A 9,250-nucleotide genomic window follows, 5' to 3' on the forward strand; every position below is an offset into this window, starting at 1 on the left:
CTGGATAATACTGGTGCAGAGTCCTGGTCAAACTGTTTGAGTATTATGGGTGGTTCTCCAAACTGCTCTGGATAATACTGGAGTGTAGGTCCTCCAAACTGCTCTGGGGTAATGAGCTGCTCTGCCAGGTGAACAGGTCCTCCCAAACTGTTCTGGATAATACTGGAGTGTAGGTCCTCCAAACTGCTCTGGGTAATACTGGAGTGTAGGTCCTCCAAACTGTTCTGGGTAATACTGGAGAGTAGGTCTGATCAAAATGCTCTGGATAATACTGGAGTGTAGGTCTGGTCAAACTGTTCTGGATAATACTGGAGTGTAGGTCCTCCAAACTGTTCTGGGTAATACTGGAGAGTAGGTCTGATCAAAATGCTCTGGATAATACTGGAGTGTAGGTCTGGTCAAACTGCTCTGGATAATACTGGAGTGTAGGTCCTCCAAACTGTTCTGGATAATACTGGAGTGTAGGTCCTCCAAACTGTTCTGGGTAATACTGGAGAGTAGGTCTGATCAAAATGCTCTGGATAATACTGGAGTGTAGGTCTGGTCAAACTGCTCTGGATAATACTGGAGTGTAGGTCTGGTCAAACTGCTCTGGATAATACTGGAGAGTAGGTCTGATCAAAATGCTCTGGATAATACTGGAGTGTAGGTCCTCCAAACTGTTCTGGATAATACTGGAGTGTAGGTCCTCCAAACTGTTCTGGGTAATACTGGAGAGTAGGTCCTCCAAACTGTTCTGGATAATACTGGAGTGTAGGTCCTCCAAACTGTTCTGGATAATACTGGAGTGTAGGTCTGGTCAAACTGCTCTGGATAATACTGGAGTGTATGGCACCTATTCAGTGCACTACTTTTGTCCAGGGCCTGTCTTTCCACCGTAAACTCCTGGTTTCAGTTATAATTCTAACCTCTAGTCCAAAGCGTACGGAGGGCTAACTGTGTTGGCCTTGTCACAGATCTGTTTTAGCTAGCTATTAGCTACCAGACCTGTGTGGTTATTCTCACTGTGGGGTTGTCTGTCTAACGTACCTGATCGTGACGGTTAAAGCCTTGGCTTGGCAACACACAGATGACTTACTTGACTTGACTTAGGCTACGTCCCAAATGGCACCCTATTCCCAAACATAGTGCACTGCTTTTGATCACTACCCTAAGGGCCCTGGTCAAAAGTAGTACAGTATATCGGGAATAGGGTGCCAAAACAGTTGGGTAGAGTTCGTGCATATACTGTATTATAACAACATTTAGTGACATTTTAGTTAGTTTTGGACTTCGGTCAGGGTTTTTTCAGCTGTTCGTTCACACACATTTGTTTTCTGGAGGTAAGCCTAAGTTCGGTGTCTGACGTTTCCACCCCTTGGTCGGTGATTGGTCAACGGTAGGGATTCTTCAATAAAGTCTTTGTTGTCATTCAACATAAGACGACTTGTTTTCATGCACATTTTTTCATTGAAAAACACTGCACCAAACATCTTAGTTAGATGTAAAATTGTGTGACTAAAATCCCTTCGGCAAAAAACAGATTTCTTGAGTTATCTTAGATTCATTCGGACTATTTTGAGGAAGTGTATACTGGCTACGGCGTCTCAAAATGGACAAACTGTACTATTGCCGCTCTTTTATCATTTTTAAATTGAAGGTCTTTTTAAGGGAGTATGCTAGCACACTCTTTCGGTATGACTAGCTTCAGCCAACAAGTGCTCAGCATATGTGGGAACTCCTTCAAGACTGTTGGAAAAGCATTCCAGGGTGAAGATTCAGCCGAACTGAAGCATGCTGACACTTTTATTCCTTTTTGCTGCTAGTGGAGCAGAGGGCCTCGACAGTTCAACACAGACATGACAGATTGTTCTCTAATGCCATGTCCTTTCAAAGGTAGCCAGTTTAAACTGAATTCCTCCAAATTGCTTAAATGGAAATTAAAACATCGACATCATAGTCATTATCTCCAGAACCATCCATGCGTCAACATATGTGAAAATTGCACATGTCTATGTTTTGTAGTAAAATAGTTAGAAGATGTGTTTCCAATGACATCATCGGTGTGCATCACATGATTTTAACCAATTGCCTTGGAGGCATTACCTACTAATTACCTACTAATTGTCTACTAATTAGTTTATGATGTCATTGGAAACACCTACCGTCCTCCATTTTCTTTTACTACTAAACATAGAAACGTGCCATTTTCAAATATGTTGACGATGGAGTGGTGCTGGAGAGGATGGCTATGATGTTGAATTGTCCCTTTAAGCATTCCTCTTAGCAGTCCTGTCTGATAAGATATGTTGACGATGGAGTGGTGCTGGAGAGGATGGCTATGACGTTGAATTGTCCCTTTAAGCATTCCTCTTAGTAGTCCTGTCTGATAAGATATGTTGACGATGGAGTGGTGCTGGAGAGGATGGCTATGATGTTGAATTGTCCCTTTAAGCATTCCTCTTAGCAGTCCTGTCTGTTAAGATATGTTGACGATGGAGTGGTGCTGGAGAGGATGGCTATGATGTTGAATTGTCCCTTTAAGCATTCCTCTTAGCAGTCCTGTCTGATAAGACATGTTGACGATGGAGTGGTGCTGGAGAGGATGGCTATGATGTTGAATTGTCCCTTTAAGCATTCCTCTTAGCAGTCCTGTCTGATAAGACATGTTGCATCAGTGGATGACCTTGACGTGACCTTTATTTAGCTACCGGTTGCTGCATGATCATCACAATAAACTAACATGGCCGAGTGCGTCCCAAATACCACCACCTCTTTCCCCTATACAGTGCATTACTTTAGACCAGGGCCCATAGGGTCAACAGAACTAAACCTTATATTCTCACCAGAACTGTGTGTGGATGTATTGATATGTGGGTATAGGGTCAACAGAACTAAACCTTATATTCTCACCAGAACTGTGTGTGGATGTATTGATATGTGGGTATAGGGTCAACAGAACTAAACCTTATGTTCTCACCAGAACTGTGTGGATGTATTGATATGTGGGTATAGGGTCAACAGAACTAAACCTTATATTCTCACCAGAACTGTGTGTGGATGTATTGATATGTGGGTATAGGGTCAACAGAACTAAACCTTATGTTCTCACCAGAACTGTGTGTGGATGTATTGATATGTGGGTATAGGGTCAACAGAACTAAACCTTATATTCTCACCAGAACTGTGTGTGGATGTATTGATATGTGGGTATAGGGTCAACAGAACTAAACCTTATGTTCTCACCAGAACTGTGTGTGGATGTATTGATATCTGGGTATAGGATAAACAAGTAACAACACAGGCATAAGAGAAACTTAGTGTAAAGAGTGTTACCCGGCATTGCTTTGCGGTGTCATTATTCTGTTGGCAGGTGCATTATGGGTAATACTCACCACACTGTGAAAGGAAAGCCCCCCAGGACACCCAAGCTGTCCTCAGAAAACCCCTCGTTTGTTCAAGGAACTAGCTCCATGTGACAGGCGTACTACGGCGTTAGGAGAAGGACTACAACGCTGTCTGTCAGAGGACATGTCCTATGTTAGAAGGACTACAACGCTGTCTGTCAGAGGACATGTCCTATGTTAGAAGGACTACAACGCTGTCTGTCAGACAGAGGACATGTCCTACGTTAGGAGAAGGACTACAACGCTGTCTGTCAGAGGACATGTCCTATGTTAGAAGGACTACAACGCTGTCTGTCAGAGGACATGTCCTATGTTAGAAGGACTACAACGCTGTCTGTCAGACAGAGGACATGTCCTACGTTAGGAGAAGGACTACAACTCTGTCAGACAGAGGACATGTCCTATGTTAGAAGGACTACAACGCTGTCTGTCAGACAGAGGACATGTCCTATGTTAGGAGAAGGACTACAACGCTGTCTGTCAGACAGAGGACATGTCCTATGTTAGGAGAAGGACTACAACGCTGTCAGACAGAGGACATGTCCTACGTTAGGAGAAGGACTACAACTCTGTCAGACAGAGGACATGTCCTACGTTAGGAAAAGGACTACAACGCTGTCAGACAGAGGACATGTCCTACGTTAGGAAAAGGACTACAACGCTGTCTGTCAGACAGAGGACATGTCCTACGTTAGGAGAAGGACTACAATGCTGTCTGTCAGACAGAGGACATGTCCTACGTTAGGAGAAGGACTACAACGCTGTCTGTCAGACAGAGGACATGTCCTACGTTAGGAGAAGACCTACAACTCTGTCAGACAGAGGACATGTCCTACGTTAGGAGAAAGACTACAACTCTGTCAGACAGAGGACATGTCCTACGTTAGGAGAAAGACTACAACTCTGTCAGACAGAGGACATGTCCTACGTTAGGAGAAGGACTACAACTCTGTCAGACAGAGGACATGTCCTACGTTAGGAGAAGACCTACAACTCTGTCAGACAGAGGACATGTCCTACGTTAGGAGAAGACCTACAACTCTGTCAGACAGAGGACATGTCCTACATTAGGAGAAGGACTACAACTCTGTCAGACAGAGGACATGTCCTATATTAGAAGGACTACAACTCTGTCAGACAGAGGACATGTCCTACATTAGGAGAAGACCTACAACTCTGTCAGACAGAGGACATGTCCTACATTAGAAGGACTACAACGCTGTCAGACAGAGGACATGTCCTACGTTAGGAGAAGACCTACAACTCTGTCAGACAGAGGACATGTCCTTCGTTAGGAGGACTACAACTCTGTCAGACAGAGGACATGTCCTACATTAGGAGAAGACCTACAACTCTGTCAGACAGAAGACATGTCCTATGTTAGGAGAAGACCTACAACTCTGTCAGACAGAGGACATGTCCTACGTTAGGAGAAGACCTACAACTCTGTCAGACAGAGGACATGTCCTACGTTAGGAGAAGGACGACAACTCTGTCAGACAGAGGACATGTCCTACGTTAGGAGAAGGACTACAACTCTGTCAGACAGAGGACATGTCCTACGTTAGGAGAAGACCTACAACTTTGTCAGACAGAGGACATGTCCTACATTAGGAGAAGGACTACAACTCTGTCAGACAGAGGACATGTCCTATATTAGAAGGACTACAACTCTGTCAGACAGAGGACATGTCCTACATTAGGAGAAGACCTACAACTCTGTCAGACAGAGGACATGTCCTATATTAGAAGGACTACAACGCTGTCAGACAGAGGACATGTCCTACATTAGAAGGACTACAACGCTGTCAGACAGAGGACATGTCCTACGTTAGGAGAAGACCTACAACTCTGTCAGACAGAGGACATGTCCTATATTAGAAGGACTACAACGCTGTCTGTCAGACAGAGGACATGTCCTACGTTAGGAGAAGGACTACAACTCTGTCAGACAGAGGACATGTCCTACGTTAGGAGAAGACCTACAACTCTGTCAGACAGAGGACATGTCCTACATTAGAAGGACTACAACGCTGTCTGTCAGACAGAGGACATGTCCTACGTTAGGAGAAGGACTACAACTCTGTCAGACAGAGGACATGTCCTATGTTAGGAGAAGGACTACAACTCTGTCAGACAGAGGACATGTCCTACATTAGAAGGACTACAACGCTGTCTGTCAGACAGAGGACATGTCCTACATTAGAAGGACTACAATGCTGTCTGTCAGATAGAGGACATGTCCTCTGTGTAGTATGAATCCAGATTGAACCGCAGTGAATCCATTGTTCGTCCGCTGACTTCATGACCCCCCCCCCCGACTTTAGCCTTTTGTGATGTCAAAACCCTGTGGTATTTGTGGCACAGATCAACCGACTGACGCCAGATTGAACATGTTTTACTGAGGAGACCTTTTACACAAGCTATTCCCGATAACCTCTTATCGAAGGAACAACTGATCATTAGCGGTTTTCATGTCATCTCCCCAAGCTGAGGCTCGTTACAGCTGCAATCTGTTACCTCTTTTACAGTCAAACTATAAATATTAAACGGGACTTTCCCCCTTCGTTTTCAGCATCTGTAGTCTTTGCAGTAATTTGATGCGGGTGATCTGTGAATATTAATGCCATTTATGGACACGTCAGAACAGGTTTGGTGCTAACGTTGCTATGGGACTGGTTGCCAAGGGGCAGTGATCAAAGAAACGGATTTCTATGGCAGTGATGCAGCTTCGCCTAATCAAACACTCTGCTGATGATGTAAATAACATGAGGAATGTTGTGCACATTAGCAGACGTGTCAACAGGCTATGACTAACTACGCATGAGGATCTGTTCTCACCGGGAAAGGGGGAGTGTGTGTTGGTGTTCTGTGTATCAAAACCAATAGACTGGTTAGGGGTACAGAAGTCTTTTCCTGAGGTGATGTGATTATCTTCTGACCATATCATTATCTTTAGTTACTCTCCTTTCATGCTATTTGAGTTTTAATACTTTGCTCTTACAGCAGAAAGATAGAAATTGAATTATCACAGTGCTACACAATCTAAATGTATTCATTTTCAAACAATTCAAACAGCTGTCTTGATCTTTCTCCATATATGACCATTTTGAAACAGCAATACAGCTATACTACAAAATCTCTGTCACCATCAGAACACAACCAATCACAACCCTCTCTCAATCAGAACACAACCAATCACAACCCTCTCTCAATCAGAACACAACCAATCACAACACAACCCTCTCTCAATCAGAACACAACCAACCACAACACAACCCTCTTTCAATCAGAACACAACCAATCACAACACAACCCTCTCTCAATCAGAACACAACCAATCACAACCCTCTCTCAATCAGAAAACAACCAATTACAACACAACCCTCTCTCAATCAGAACACAACCAATCACAACCCTCTCTCAATCAGAAAACAACCAATTACAACACAACCCTCTCTCAATCAGAAAACAACCAATCACAACACAACCCTCTCTCAATCAGAAAACAACCAATCACAACACAACCCTCTCTCAATCAGAACACAACCAATCACAACACAACCCTCTCTCTCAGTCAGAACACAAACAATCATAACACAACCCTCTCTGTCAGAACACAACCAATCACAACCCTCTCTAAATCAGAACACAACCAATCAGAACACAACCCTCTCTGTCAGAACACAACCAATCACAACCCTCTCTAAATCAGAACACAACCAATCAGAACACAATCCTCTCACAGTCAGAACACAACCAATCACAACCCTCTCTCAGTCAGAACACAACCAATCAAAACATAACCCTCCCCCAGTCAGAACACAACTAATCATAACACAACCTTCTCTCAGTCAGAACACAACCAGTCAGAACACAACCAATCAGAACACAAGCAATCATAACACAACCCTCTCTCAGTCAGAACACAACCAATCACAACCCAGCCCTCTGTCAGAACACAACCAATCACAACCCTCTCTCAGTCAGAACACAACCAATCCCAACCATCTCTCAGTCAGAACACAACCAATCACAACCCAGTCCTCTCAGTCAGGACACAACCAATCACAACCCAGCCCTCTCAGTCAGAACACAACCATTCACAACCCTCTTTCAGTCAGAACACAACCAATCACAACCCTCTCTCAGTCAGAACACAACCAATCACAACCCTCTCTCAGTCAGAACACAACCAATCACAACCCTCTCTCAGTCAGAACACAACCAATCCCAACCATCTCTCAGTCAGAACACAACCAATCACAACACAACCCTCTCTCAATCAGAAAACAACCAATCACAACAAAACCCTCTCTCAATCAGAACACAACCAATCACAACACAACCCTCTCTCAATCAGAACACAACCAATCACAACCCTCTCTCAATCAGAAAACAACCAATCACAACACAACCCTCTCTCAATCAGAAAACAACCAATCACAACACAACCCTCTCTCAATCAGAACACAACCAATCACAACACAACCCTCTCTCAGTCAGAACACAACCAATCACAACCGTCTCTCAGTCAGAACACAACCAATCATAACACAACCCTCTCTCAGTCAGAACACAACCAATCAAAACCCTCTCCCAATCATAACACAACACTCTCAGTCAGAACACAACCAATCACAACGCAGCCCTCTCAGTCAGAACACAACCAATCACAACCCTCTCAGTCAGAACACAACCAATCACAACCCAACCCTCTCACAGTCAGAACACAACCGTACTGTATCACTTCCAGTACAGGATGACGTGCCAAACAGCACAGCAACCTTCCAGCCAAACCCCAGCCCTCCTTACACCGGCCCCAATGACTTCACTTACCCAATGAAATCATTCCCAATTAAGGAGTGACTGAAGAAACCTTTCTAATCTGTGAAGAGATCGCTGCAAACATGACTTTACTCACACGGTTGTTTGTTGACCAACTGACGGACCTTCCACGTGACACTAACTTGTTTTGGAACGATCTTTCCGGGGAAACATCCACGTTGCAAACAAAGCTTCAAGTTGACATCCAAAAGAGTCTCAGAGAAACACAAAGCAACCCTGTACATCAGTAATCAGTGTAATTGTGTACCAACCCTGTACGGCAGTAATCAGTGTAATTACTGTAACCCTGTACGGCAGTAATCAGTGTAATTAATGTACCAACCTCAAATGGGCAGTAATCAGTGTACCAACCCTGTGCATCAGTAATCAATGTGATTAATGTACCAACCCTGTACATCAGTAATCAGTGTAATTAATGTACCAACCCTGTACATCAGTAATCATGTAATTAATGTACCAACCCTGTACATCAGTAATCAGTGTAATTAATGTACCAACCCTGTACATCGGTAATCAGTGTCATTAATGTAAACCCTGTACATCAGTAATCAGTGTCATTAATGTACCAACCCTGTACATCAGTAATCGCGTCATTAATGTACCAACCCCACATCAGTAATCATGTAATTAATGTACCAACTCTGTACATCTGTAATCAGTGTAATTCATGCGCTGCTGATTGGTCAAATTGGCCAATATAAAATAAACATATCCCTACCAAAACTTGATGAAGGACACTTTGTCTGTGTAACGATATCTCTGGCCTAGTTTAACTTTCTAACAGTGTGTGTGTGTGTGTGTGTGTGTGTGTGTGTGTGTGTGTGTGTGTGTGTGTGTGTGTGTGTGTGTGTGTGTGTGTGTGAGAGTGAGGAGTGAGTGAGTGAGTGAGTGAGTGAGTGAGTGAGTGAGTTAGAGAGAGAGAGAGATAATTGTTTTGGGATTGAATTGACAGTGTAAATTCCTTGTGTTTCAGGTGTGAAGTGGTTTGTGGATTCAACAGGATTGTGTGTGTCCCC

Source organism: Oncorhynchus masou, unplaced genomic scaffold (assembly GCF_036934945.1).
Source record: "Oncorhynchus masou masou isolate Uvic2021 unplaced genomic scaffold, UVic_Omas_1.1 unplaced_scaffold_1387, whole genome shotgun sequence".
NCBI classification, from domain to species: domain Eukaryota; kingdom Metazoa; phylum Chordata; class Actinopteri; order Salmoniformes; family Salmonidae; genus Oncorhynchus; species Oncorhynchus masou.